Source organism: Canis lupus, chromosome 20 (genome assembly GCF_003254725.2).
Source record: "Canis lupus dingo isolate Sandy chromosome 20, ASM325472v2, whole genome shotgun sequence".
Classification (NCBI taxonomy): Eukaryota; Metazoa; Chordata; class Mammalia; order Carnivora; family Canidae; genus Canis; species Canis lupus.
This window is the reverse complement of record NC_064262.1, coordinates 5,756,772-5,770,386: the sequence shown is the minus strand read 5'-3', so window position 1 is coordinate 5,770,386 and position 13,615 is coordinate 5,756,772. Positions and strand designations below refer to the sequence as shown.

At 55.9% G+C, this 13,615-nt stretch overlaps 1 protein-coding gene across 2 annotated transcripts in view; it reads right to left on the bottom strand.

Moving 5' to 3' along the window:
* Nucleotides 1–13,615, bottom strand: part of PLXND1 (plexin D1) — a 55,602-nt gene that overhangs the window by 40,202 nt on the left and 1,785 nt on the right. The window lies entirely within an intron of this gene.

Below are 13,615 nucleotides of genomic sequence, written 5' to 3'. Positions count from 1 at the left end.
TGTTCCACAGAGTAGCTGGGGGTGACCGGGCAAGTCGCCTCACTTCCCTGAGCCTCAGTTTATTGAACCAAGAAGTAGGTGCATCTCTAGCACCTCTGTCACAAGAATCGGGATGAGATCATTCATCAGGGAAGCGCCTGCAGTGTGCGCAGATGCTCCAGAAGTGTTAGCTGACACTGCTGCCATCTCAGATGTGACTGTCACTAAAATGATTATTATAAAATGGAATTTGGGACAAATCCTGCCCCTCCTCTAAAGCTTTCCAGCTGGACAGAGCAGGAGGCCCTTAAGGCAGCCTCTCACCCAGGAGGCTCTCCCAGCCCCTCTTTTCTGGGCCCCCTCAGATCTCAACATGTCCCCCTGAACACAGCTGCCAAGTGAGCCCTTTAAAAATGCAGAGGCCTCCCCTGCTTGAAATCCTCTGATGGTTTGCACAACACTTAGAATAAACACTGAATCCTAAATCCCCCCATCAGGGGCCCTGAGCCCTTCTAAACCCATCCCATACCCTCCTCACCCACGCTTCTCCGCTCATTTCTATCCCTCAAACAGTGGGCCCTACCTCAGGGCCTTTGCTCTTGCTGCTCCCCCTGCCTGGAGTGCCATTCCCTGGGCTGTCACATAATCGGCTCCTTCCTATGCTGCAGCTTCAGACCTACTGTGCCCGACTCCATCCTGTGTGTGTGTCCCCTCCAAGGTCGGGGACAGCTCCCCAGCTATCTCTCCCAGCCCCGGGCCCACCCCTCAGCAATCCTGCAGCTGCAGGGAAGAGGTGAGGGGGGCTCTCAGCAAGCAGGCAGGAGAGTGGGCATTTGGGCCCAAGGCCTGCCAGGAGGGAAGAAGCTTCTCCTAGGGGTTACATAACTTTTCTTCACTGAATATGGATTACTTGCGTCATGAAATAATAAGCTGCTTTAAAATTAAAATTGTAAACCCTTGCCTGGGGGACACGATTTTCCTCCCTGAGCTCTGGGAGGGGTGAGGTGGGGAGGAGGTTGGAGAGGGATGGGGAGACCCGGGAGGCCCCAGATGACATCCTTTGGGGTTTTCTGCCCTGGGCCCTGCAGTGGTGAACCCCAGCCAGCCAGAAAAAGTCAGACGGACAAGGCCCTGAGATGAGGGTGACCTGGGGGCCAGGGTGGCAGAGAGTATGAGGCAGGAGCAAGCCGGGGATCCATCTCTCGCCTGCCCGCCCTGACGTTCACAAGCCATTAATTCTGTACCGATGGAATTTTCTAAAAAGCCTTTCCTCCAACTTTTTTTTTTTCCTTATCCTAAAAATAAAATCTTAAAAAAAAAAAATGTTTAAAGGAGAAGTAACCCCCGTCAGCTGCTCTGAATGATCTGTGTTCTGAGGGGGAAGCTGACTCCCTGACTGCCAGGGGAAATCATAAGGCTGCCAACCAGCTCAAAAGTGGAAGCTGGGACACATGTCCACCGACCAGGCGGGAAACGCCTGCCTGTTGGAGGAGGGGGCTGCAGGCCCGGGAAAGGGGGACAGCGCCCTTGGGGATGGGGTGGCTGTCCCCAGCATGGCCTCTGCCAAACTTGGTCTCCAAAGGCATTAAGAAGAACCTGTCTCCAGCTCCTGGCCATCCTCAGGATCAAGCTTGGCATTCAAGGCCTTTGTGATCTGGCTCCAACTACCCAGGCTTCAAGTCTCTTTTTTCCCTCTGTCCCACCCTCTGCTCTGACCACACCAATCTCTGTAATACCTTGAATGTGGCCACATTTTCCCACCAGGGCTCCTGATCTTTCATAATGTTGCTCCCTTAGCAGCCAGTGCCCTTCCCACACCCCTGAGCCTTCATACTTCCCCTAGACCATCAGTCCCTGTTGTCTTGACCCTTGCTAGTCCCTTTGCCAGACATATCCAGGCAGCAAGTTTTTCACCAGCTTTCAAGATATGACTCAGAAAAAAAAAATCTCCCCTCTTCTGTGACAGCACTGTGCTGGTTACCACTTTCATTTATCATGGTAGCATAAACATGAGCTTCTCCAGGGTGGAGACTGTGAGTGTTTACTAAAGAAAAGAGACTAATTTTGACTAAAGTGTGATTGACTGTATTCAGCTGCTTCTGTTCCAGAGACTGAGAGCAAACAGTGCCGTGGTGGGTGCTGGAGAACTAGAGCAACATATAGGCCAACTGTATACCTACTCTGTGTGTGTGTGTGTGTGTGTGTGTGTGTGCGCGCGCGCGCACGTGCGCGGCAACATAGGAGAGTCAGGTATTCAGGCCAGGCAGCACCTGGCTGCTACTTTTGGTTTCTCTAAGAACCTCAGTATATCCCTCTCTGAAATGGGAAGAGCAATAGCTGGCTGCAGGTCTCAGCTTTTTTCTGAGAGGAGGACACGCCCACCCTCTTCAGCTAGCTCCCTCCTGGGGCCAAAGCTCAGCTCTGCCCACTTTCCCATTAAAACTCTGACATATCGATTTCACTACCAACTGTAATTGTGTTGACTTTCTCTCCCCAGGAAGCCGGTTGGAGCAGGAGCTTCAAGAACCCAGTTTCTCAGGCCTCCACATCCTGCCTGCAAACCCCACCAAACCTCAGCCCCGCTGCAGGTGGCACTCCAAGGAGGATGAGGCATCAGTGGAAGGCCGGGTGGCAGCCTGCGAGGCCCAGTGGTTCCATCCCAGGTACAGAAGACACTGGCTGTTGGGGCTCTGTGCTCGGGCACTGAGGGCACTGTCACACCTCAAGTGTTCGTTATCAAACCAAGATCCCAGGAAAGCAGCTTCACTGTGAGTAGCTGGAAGCACACAATCACTTTTGGGTATTAAAAAGTACACCTGGGCCAGAACCAAACCAAGTCCCCTCCTTGTCACCCTCCACAGCTAAAGGGAGCGTTTAAAACTGTAAAGTACTAAATGCCAACGTGGGATCCTGGAAATGAAAAAGGATCGTGGAGTGAAGTCTGGAGTTCAGTTGAGAGTTAAGTACTAACGCTGGTTTTTTAGTTTTGACAAGTGTACCCCAGGAGTGTAAAACCTTACCGATGGGGAAAATGGGAAGGGTACACCGAAACTGCCTGTACTATCTTTGTGGTTTCCCTGTAAGTCTAAAATTATTCTAAAATAAAAGGTTTATTAAAAAAATAATAGGGGCACCTGGGTGGCTCAGTGGTTGAGCGTCTGCCTTTGGCTCAGGGCGTGATCCTGGGGTCTTGGGATCGAGTCCACATCGGGGTCCCCACAGGGAGCCTGCTTCTCCCTCCTCCTGTGTCTCTGTCTCTTTCTGTGTGTGTCTCATGAATAAATACAATCTTAAAAAAAAAGAGAGAGAGAGAGGGAGCGAGAGAAGCCCTGAGGTTAAAGGGGGAGCATTCTCAAGGTCACCTGCGTGCCACGGGTACTCAGGTGGGGATTTGAAGTCACACCTGTGACTCCAGACCCAAAACCCTCCCTCCCACCTTAAGCTGCCAGAAACCGCAGCTCATGCCCTGTGGCTCCACAGAGCGGACACCTCCACCGACGATAAACTGAGTCATGGAACGAGCCACGGGCCAACCATGTGGCGGCCCAGGGAGGAAACAGGATGGACCTGGCTCTAAGGGCAACCGGCAATGGCCCCCACATCATGGAGGAAGCCGCCTGCTGCCTGGGAAGGAAATACCAGCACCTCCGGGTGGGTGATCAAGATCCTTACTTCCTGGAGAGGGAGGCAAGCAGGGAGAGAATGTGCAACTGGACCACAGAACAACAGCCAAGGGGCCTGGCTCTGAGCCAGGGGTGAAACCAAGGCACAGAGAGAGGTAGAGGCTTCCTCAGGACACACAGCACCATCACCCCTGGTTGCCTGAATCAGGTAGGGGAAAAGCCGAGAAGTAGCAATGGACATGGCAGCTTGAGTAGACCCTTCCAGAGTTTGAGAGGCCTGCCTCTGTTTCCCTGACCCCCCTCTCTGAAGGAGGCGGGTCATTCCACCCCAGGGCACTGCATTCATCCAGGCAAGCTGAGCATCACCTGGAAGAGTTGTGCAAACCAACCAGCCAGACCATCCTGAGCACCATATGTGTGTCTCGCCTCTAGCCACAAACTGGCACCCCAGGCCCTGCCACCAAGCTGGACAAAGTCTGGAGGGAGACTCCCCAGGCTGAGGTCAGAGGCCCAGCTGGACTGAAGACCTGCTGCATGTAGGCTCCGTGCAGAACTGCCTCATAGTCACACTCTTGTTATGTCCCCATTTTACAGACAGAGAAAGCGAGCCTCCGACGTACCAAGTCTTGTGGCTCAACACTCACCATGGGATGCTGCCTCCCATCTGAGCCTCAGTCTCTGCATCTGTAAAGTGGGAGTAATAAAAGCACCCTCCACAGAGGGCTGCGGGGAAGGGCTCAGCTCCCAGCAGCCCTCTATCTGACCACGGTCCCCATCCCCATCCGCTGTGCGGGTCACTCCCCAGGACAAGCCGCTGCACTGCAGCCACCCTCACCCACACGGGTGCTGAGAGCTCCGGCCTGCCTGGGAACGGCTACCACAGCCGCTGACTCAAGCAGCCATTGTTTTGTTAGCTGGACGTGGCCCCCCCAGACACCCAGCTCCCCCTTCTTGAAGCTGTTTCTCATTCTGGCCCAGCCTGGCCCCATTTCCAGCCCTTCCCCCCTGGGGTCCCAGAGGAGCGCAGTGTGGGACGGGCAGCCAGCGACTCGGCTCTTCCCTGGCCCGGGAAGTCACTCCCTCTCTCCCCGGCCTGCTCCGATGGGGGCGGGGTGGCAGCGTCCTGCGGCTCCCGCCCCTCCTCTCCCTGGAACAGTTTCCGTCCCAGCCTCTTCCCCTAGAGGGGATGTGGGCCAGGAGAAGCTGAGAGCCGCAGCTGCCTCTCTCTCGGGCACATTTGGCCTTCCTCCTCCTGGGGCTAGGGAGCCCTGGAGATTAGAACTCACACCCTCCTCCCCAGCCCCAGGGTGCTGGCCTCCGTCCCAGAGTCATCATCCAACTGATTGTGGGCACACCCGAGGGGACAGGGCTGGCGTGGAGGCCCCAGCAAACATCTCTGGGCTGGTCCCACGTGCCAGGGACATGGAGGTGCCACATGGGTCCCTCTCTCCAGCTGCCCACGTCCCAGTTCAGAGATCGCCCCCAAGTCAGGAAGGGATCGCTTGGAAATAAGAACAATCCAGTAGCATCAACAACACAATAGTGAGCAGCTACAGTTGGCTTTGTGCCCTGCCTGTACAACCTCATCTAACCCTAGTAAGTTGGTGCTACTTTACAGCAAAGGAAACTGAGGTAGTGACTTGTCCAGGGTCACACAGCCAAAATGGCCAGACACGAGCCTCCAACCTAGGCAGGCTGGCTGCAGAGTCCTTGCCCTTAACCATAGCCCCTCCAGCCGATGCTCCGCTGGGCAGGGCCAATAGCCATGGGGACCTGGCTGCCGGGAGCAGGGAAGGCCCTGGGTGGCAAGCTGGGGAAATTGAGGCCCACCAAGGAGACGGCCACTTCTGGAGGGCTCATTCACCTCAAACAGGGATGTGGGGCGCGCCCTGAGAGGGGCATGGGGGCGGAGGTGACCGCAGAGCCCCATTTAGCTCCTTTCCCGGGCCTGGCCTCCACTTCAAGGCCTCTGCCCGCTGCCCCCCCATTATTTACCGATCAGAGCAGAAAGCACTACATGATTAACGCCCCGCTGGGGCCTCGCTGGGCCTCATAATGGAGCTTCGAGCTTCCTCCCTCCTCTAGCGTGTGATTTATCGTGTTTCAGGGTAAAGGATGGCGGCCTGGGAGGGGCCAGCCCCGCTGGCCTGGCGGATCCCGGATCCCGGTGGCATTGAGTGTCAGCGGGAGAGTGGGTGGTGCACGGGCCCATTCAGGCAGCCTGCTGGGTTCGGCTCTGGCCCAAACACAGGCTTTGAAAAGAAAACGGCCACACTCCGGGGGTAGCCAGGATCCAAATTCACGTGGCTGGTGCCAGAAGACTTTCCAGGCCTGTCCCCACGCGGCACCAGCTGGTTTCCATGGCAATCCCCACACCGTTGTCTGAGCTGGAGAGGCCCACGGGAGTCACCTGGTCCAGCCTCAGTGGGGACTCTGGGAGAGAGCCTCCTGCTCCTGCCAGCACCTAGCGGGCCTGACGAGGGGCCAGCAGCTATGAAGTCCCTTCTAGACCTGGATCAACTATGTCTCACTCTTCCGCAAAAGCCTTGCTGGCTCCCCGCAGCCCACAGGACAGCATCTAAATCCTTGGCCTGCACCCCAGACCCCACACACTCAGCTTCATCTCTGCCTGCTACCCAAGCCACGTTCCATCCACCACATCTCTGGGCCTTTGCCTCTGCCTAGAGTGCCCTCCCCAGCCCCATCTGCCCAAGTCCCACTCCAACATCCCCCTCCTCCAGGAAGCCTTCCTTGACTCCCTCAGAAGAGGCTGGGCAGTGCACAGCCCTGGCTGCGGCATCTCCTCTGGCAGGATCTCCTCCCTGGCTGCCTGGGAGCTCCTGGAGGGTAGGGGCAGAGTCTGATTCGTCCCTTTTTTGGGAGCCTCCTATACTGCCACATTCTAGAGAACCCTGCACCAGGAGCAAGGACAGGCAGGAGATGCTTCCTAGGAGGCGCTGGGCTTTGGTGGATGAAGGCAGAGGCAGCGGCAGTCTTGGGGAACAGGAGCCCCACGCCTGGGACCATGCCGGGCCCCGGGGCGCACTGGGAAGCTCCCAGTCCTGCTCACAACACCCCCAGCAGGGCCAGAGCTCCCCTGGGTGTCTGTTTCCTCACCCCTTCCCACCGTGCCTCTGAGAGCCCCTTTGGGTCACACCCCTGCAGTGTCCCAATGTTTTGGGAAGAACCAAAGAGTAAACATGATGAGCATGGGCTCTGTAGCCAGACACACGCTCCACCTTTTACCCACTGTGTTGCCCCAGGCAAGTCACTTAACCTCTCTGGCCCTCAGTTTCCCCTTTCTGTAGGGATAAAACTCATCTCATTCCACTTCTGGGGAGATTAAAAGATAGACGACACATAGAGCGCTTTGCAATCCGCCTAACACAAAATCAACTCCCAAGAGACAGCAGCAGTAATAGAGGTAACACAGATACTGATGGAAGCCCTTCTCCGACGGAGTGCTTCCCTGCCACTCCCACAGCCCGACGCAGATTGGAAAACTGAGGTCCAGAAAGGAGATGGGACCCCACATCACCCGGGGCGCAGGCCCTCATGCTCCTCTTCCACACACACCGACTGTTCTCCCTCCAGCAACCGGAGCTCAGAACTCGGCCTGTTTCCTTAATCTCCATGAAAACCAGCAGCCGCGGGCCAGCAAATCTGACCCTTGCAGCGTGTTTCTGCAGGGGCTGATGCTGACTCACACAGCCTCTGCCAAACACCAGGCTGCTCTGTTCTTCCCTGTGCTGACCCCATTTTGCAGACGGGAAGAAGGAGGACCAGAGAAGGGAAGTGACTTGCCCGAGGCCATAGCTAGGAAGGTACAGAGCCAGGACTTGAATCCAGGGAATCGGTGCCAGGGCCCAGCATGCATGTACCCCCTGGTCCTGCCTGGGTGTGGCAGGTCCTAACTGTGGGTATTGCTAAGGCCAGGCCCATCCACCCTCCGAACAAACCCTGGATGGTGCCATATTGGCCCGGAGGGGAGGCAGCCTCCCAGCCCCAGTACCCGGCCAGCACTGGTCTAGTGTGGAAGGAGATCTGTCAAGTCATCATTCAAACTGACCACATCCGTCACTTGCACACTCAAAGGGCCAGGAAGCTCACTCCTTTCAGAGTCATCGGATCATACATATTTTTAGAGATGAATGCACCTAGTGGTTCCCGGCCTTCCCACTTCCTCAGAAGGCCTGTTCAGCCCCAGCCTTGACAGATGGCCTGGCCAGGCTCCCCCTACTCTGGAACTGAGTCACTGCCCCATCAGCTCCCAGTTTCCATCCGGGGCCTGCGTGGAGGTGCTATCACAGAAGAGGGTTTTGTACAAAGGGCCCGGCCCAAGTCTCCATGGAACAGGGCTACTGCAGAACTCCCAGCTGAGAGCTCACAGAGAATGCTAGCCGTCATCCACCATGGATTCTGGGGCCAGAGAGCCAGTCTGCAGGTCCCCATTCCTGCTAATCAGCCATGTGACCCCGGGCCTCAGTTTCTCCATCCGTAAGCTGGGGATAACAGCACTTCCTGCCTCACGGTGGGGGGCTGTGATATCAGGCACACGGGTGCTGGTGAAGGGCCGCCGCGGTGACGCCGCTCAGAACCGGGAGCTCAGCCCCGGAGAGCTGACAGGGCACCCACCCTGCACACACCCCGCAGGCCTGCCAGGTACCTGGCACCTGCCCAGTCGATGGCAGTGAAAACATGCCCACTCTCCAGGTCAGCCTCTGCCTTCCTGCCCCCGAGCTCACTCAGCTGGGGCAGCCCTGGACACACCCTCGCCTCACCCCTCTGTCGTCTTGCCCACCCAAGTCACTTTTAGGACTTGGTGTGATTCCATCTCCTCTGAGGGCCTGAACCCCCTTCCTCTGAGCACTCCCTGCTCTGCTGGCTGTTTCACACATGCCGAGCACACTCTTCTCAGATGCAGTTTCTCCCTCCTGTTACTAATACCTCCAACTGCCATTTCCTGGGCACCGCATGTGGGATTTCAATCTGCCCACATCCTCAGAGGGAGACACTGTCCCACTTTACAATGAGGAAGCAGAGGCCCAGAGAGGGTACGTGACTCGCCCTGGCCACACGGCACATAGGCAAGAGAATGGGACTCAACATCTCGTACCTGGGAGTCAGGACTGGGGACATTCCCAGGATGGGCCGGGATATTGGATTATTAGCCATCACCTGGCCCAAGGCCTGTCTATCTCTCTAGGCTAGACGGTCATCCTGGCCAGCCCTACTGGAATCCCCTAAGTCCCACCAAGTATCCGCTTGTACCCTTGGCCACAGGAAGCTCACTCCCAGCCCCCAGCGCAACTCCAAATGTAAAGCCCATTTTGGAAGCTCTGTCTCCCTCCACCTCCACCCAGGATTTCAGCCCCTAAATTGGTTCAGAAAACGCCTTCTTGACGATGAGCGCCCACCCACCGCATGCCAGTTTAAAACAGCCTGAGGGTTTTTTTTCCACCTTTACTATAAAAAGACACCTTGAAAATGCAGCATTGGCATTTCCCTGTTGGTTTTCCTTTTGACTTAAAAAAACAAATATCACGGTCACTCAACGGTTGAGAGGAAAGATTTGGGGAAGGGGGTTAGACTCAGCCTGCCCTCACCTTGCCGGGTAACCCTGTGCCTCAGTTTCCCCATCAATAGCGCATAGCAACTTGCCAACTTGTTTTCACCTCAAATCTAAATTGAGGAAAGGGATCCAAGCTACGTGCAATGGAGGATAGTTTTCACACTCACTTTCTCATAATTGTGCCACCGCCCCAACTATGCCAAAAACAACCAGGGACAAAGTCGGGGCCTTCCGAAGCCTGGCGGGGTGGACATATTTCCCTGTTTCTGACCTCACACCTGGGCAGCTCCTCCCTTCTCCGGCAGATTCCTGGATAGAAGGTGGCAGCAGAGGCTAAGACTTCGTTGTCTTGAAGGCAGACAACAGAGGACAAAGTCGACCAGGTGAGGATCTGGAAAGTCTGAAATCACCCTGACTGAGGGGCTGGGCTTCCAGAGGACCACCCAAGCCACCTCGCTTGGAGGTCAGCTGTCCCTAGAGAACAGATGGAAGGGCAGGGTCCTATGTCCTGCACTGAGACCACCCGGTGCAAGAGAAGTCAGGTCAGGTGGCTCCGGGAGAGAAAGGGAATCCAGGCACCTGGAACTCCCCAACACCCCCAAACCAAATTCATCCTCCCCCAGAAGCACCACACCGTGTGCCCTATTCCGACAGCACCAACTTCCATCCCAATGCTAGACCCGACTGTTTAGCTTCCATCTCCACCCTGTCCATCTTCACCTCTGGATGTCCTGTCCTGAACCCACTGCTTCCCTCTACGCCCTTGGACCCCAGGCCCTTAGCATCCCCCAAGAACAAGGCCTGACCCACTGCCTCCACCACAGTGCCCAGCACCCACCATGGGGCCTGGCGCATAGTAGATGCTCAAGAAATATCTGCCAGTGAGTGAATGAATCTCTTGCCGGGAAGATAGCAGCAGCCCTCCAACTACTCTCCCTGCCTCTTAACTGCCCTCTCACCAGCCACCTAGGCACTTTCTGAAACAATTCTATTAAAAATAATCATAGTGTAGTTGACCCTGGAACAATGCAAGTTTGAACTGTGTGGATCCACTTATATAGGAATTTTTTGCAGGACAGCACTGTAAGTGTATTTTCCCTTTGTTCTGATTTTCTTCATAATGTTTTCTTTTTCCCAGCTGACTTTAAGAATACAGCATACAACACACATAACATAAGAAATATACATCAATCACTACTTACGTTACTGGTAAGGCTCCCAGTCAACGGGAGGCTCTTAGTAGTTATGTTTCGGGGAAGTCAGTTTCAGGTCAGTGCTGCTGGGCCACATCTCCCAGATATGTCCAAGGCCACAGAGTCTGGGCTTCTAGTGTAGCCTTGGGTGGGTGGGGGCACAGTTATTCCTGCTCTTCTCTGTGGCCGGGTCCCCAGTTACAGGCTCAGAATTTGGGTTCAGATGTTAAATGCAGATTTTTCACCGTGCAGGGGGTCAATACCCCTAACCCCTGAGTTGTTCAAGGGTCAGCTGTGATTGCAAACATGTGCGCCAGGCAGTCTACTAAGAACTTTACAGGTATTCTCTCCTTTAACCTCACAGCAGTCCTATAAGTTAAGTACCTTACTATCACTCCCATTCTACGGAAGAGGAAAGTGAAATGCTCATTCAGCTCACATCACTCCTCTGGCTAAGACCCTTCGTGGCTCCCATATCCCCAGGATACAGTCCCAAATCCACAATGAGGCCTCCCTGCAACTGCAGGCCCTGCCCCACTCTCCCAGCCTCTCTCTCACATTCTCCCCATGCCCCCCACCACAGGGACCACCTTCAACTGCTCTGTTGGCCACTTTGCTGTCTCCTACCTCCAGGCCCTGGCACAGGCTGTTCCCTCGGCCAAGACCCTTTTGTCTTCTTGTGGCAGTTTTGTGTGGCTAACCCCAGCTCATCCATCTACCTCCACATTGACAGCACCTTCCCCAGAAGCTGTGATGTCCCCTCTTGGGGCTCCCTCTGTCCAGGGTCTCCTATTACCTGCTCGCAGCCCCCTGGTCTCTAAGGGCCTGGCCATGTATCCATCCTCTGCTCACTTGCATCGGCCACAAGAAAAGAAACTGAGTCACCACTGGTCACCAGCACACAGCATCAGGCTGGAGCACACAGTAGGGGCTTAGGAAATGTCTACTGAGGCCTCCATCTGGGGCTAGAGATGGGAAGTGGTGGGAGTATTTACTGCTGCAGAACAAGCCAAAAGAGGTCAGAGCTGTCCGGGGCCAAGCCCAGACCCGTGCTAATAGGGCCCCTGGGGTAAAAACAGGAACAGCAGGCAGCTACCAGGTGGTTCCTGCATGCCAGGTACCACACACTCCACATTACCTCATTCATTTCGTCCTTAAAGCCATCCCTGGAGATTTGTTTTTATTGTCCCCACTCTACAGAGGAGAAAACTGAGGCTCAAAGAGGTTAAGTCACGTGCCAAGGTCACACAGCTGGGAAGTGACACAGTAGGATATGAATCCAGGGTACAAAGCCCAAATTCTGAGCCTGTAACTGGGGACCTGGCCACAGAGAAGAGCAGGAATAACCGTGGCCCCAGCCACCCAAGGCTACACTAGAAGCCCAGACTCTGTGGCCTTGGACATATCTGGGAGATGTGGCCCAGCAGCACTGACCTGTGTCCACAGCTGGGCAAGGGGAAGGGGGGAGGGGTGTGGAGGTCACAGGGAGAATGGCTGAGAAGGACCAGAAATCACCTTGAGCTAGGGAGAAGGCCCATGGCCACTCTGTCCCTGGGCCTGTGTCCCTGGAGAGGCCCTGCCCCTCTAAGGAGAAGAAAGCCCCAGCCCCCTTCAGCAGAGTGAGTCACAGCACCAGGCCAGGCTGGGGACCGTGGGAACCAGGCCGGTTCCTGCCAGAGGGGGAGGGGGATACTGCAGTGGCCGCCTGAGGAATCCCATGGATCAACCCACAGCAAGGGCCTGGATGGACACACAGGCTCTAGAAAGGCCGAAGGAAGGCCCAGCAGCTGGCCTGACCTCAGCCTTGACCACCACAGTAGGGTCTTCCCTCCGTAGAACAGGGATCAATTCCCCCCACCCACTCACCTCCTCTGGCCCTGAGAGCTTGTACCCACGAACACACCCCTCTGGGGGATGTGGCTCTGAGGGGCGGAATGGTAGATGTCCCAATCACAGCGCTGGGCAGCCAGCCCCAACCTGGCCAGCCCCTGTGGGTGGCAATCTGCCCCGCTCACCCACCGTGACCTTTATTTTCAGGGCGGCCAGCCAGCTGATGGTGGGCAGCCGTGGGAGCCCGAAAGCAGGAGAAGGAATCTGTGTTTTCTCAAAGCCCCAGTGTTGGGCACACCCACAAGGGAATAAATAGTCTCATGAGATTCTTGCCACAGCCTGAAGACCATGCAGAGGGATGGGGCAGAGCCATGGGGGGCCTGGCCTCAAGGCTGAGTTCAGCATTTTGCTGAGGGAGAAACTGAGGCTTCCTAGGGGAATGGCAAAGCCTGGGGTTGAAATGGAGTCCCCAGATTGCACGAGGATGCACAGTGTAGAAAAGGCACAGGGTCCCATGTCTCAGGGCCCCCTGAAGAAGTGACCCCTTGCTAGTGGGCTTTCTTGAGGGGACCTGCACAAAATTCCCTTCTATACTTGTGCCATGTCCCCCACAAGGTCAACACACACAGTGATCCCCCAGCCTGGTGCCCTCACCTCTGTGCAAGCCAGTTCTAGCAGCCTGGGCCCCATTCCCACCCAGCTGCTTTGCTAGTGGCACCTGGCCCCTCCTCACTCCCTCCTGAGCCCCTGGCCCTCTCCTACCCCCTGAACACCCCAGTGCTGCACACAGTCCTATTCACCTCCCTCTACTCTCCTGTCCCCACACCAGCACACACACACACACACACACACACGCACTCTGAGCGAAGTGTCCACAAGACAGCAAAGGATCGGGAGGGGTATTAAGAACCCAGATGGGGCCATAATGGCCTGGATTCAAACCCTGCCTCTGCTGGTTCCCAGCTGTGTGATCTTGAGCAAGTTGTTTAACCTCTCTGTTCCTCAGTTTCTTCATCTGCAAACTGGAGATGAGAGTAGAGGCTACCTCAGAGGGTTGTTGTGAGGACCAAGACAGTTGATGCACTCAGTAGGCATCTCACAAGTGTCGTTGGCTGGCCCACAGCCCCCATGCCCGGCACCTGCTAAGGGCTCAGTATACAGACGTTGAATGAGCGAATAAAAGTTGGCCTCAGAACACACCTGTTTGCCAACCAGCGGCCTCCCCAGAGTACCTACCGGTTCCTGACACCTGTGTTCCCTGCCACATGCATTCCACCGCACACCCAGGCCCACCTTGCTGCCCCAGTGTGGGACACTTCTACCTGCCCTCACTCCTGCATGACCAGGGTCTGGCACACACATCCCTGTCGCTCCCTCCTTGCTGCCCGTCACACATGTCTGCAGAGCCCTGGCGCACA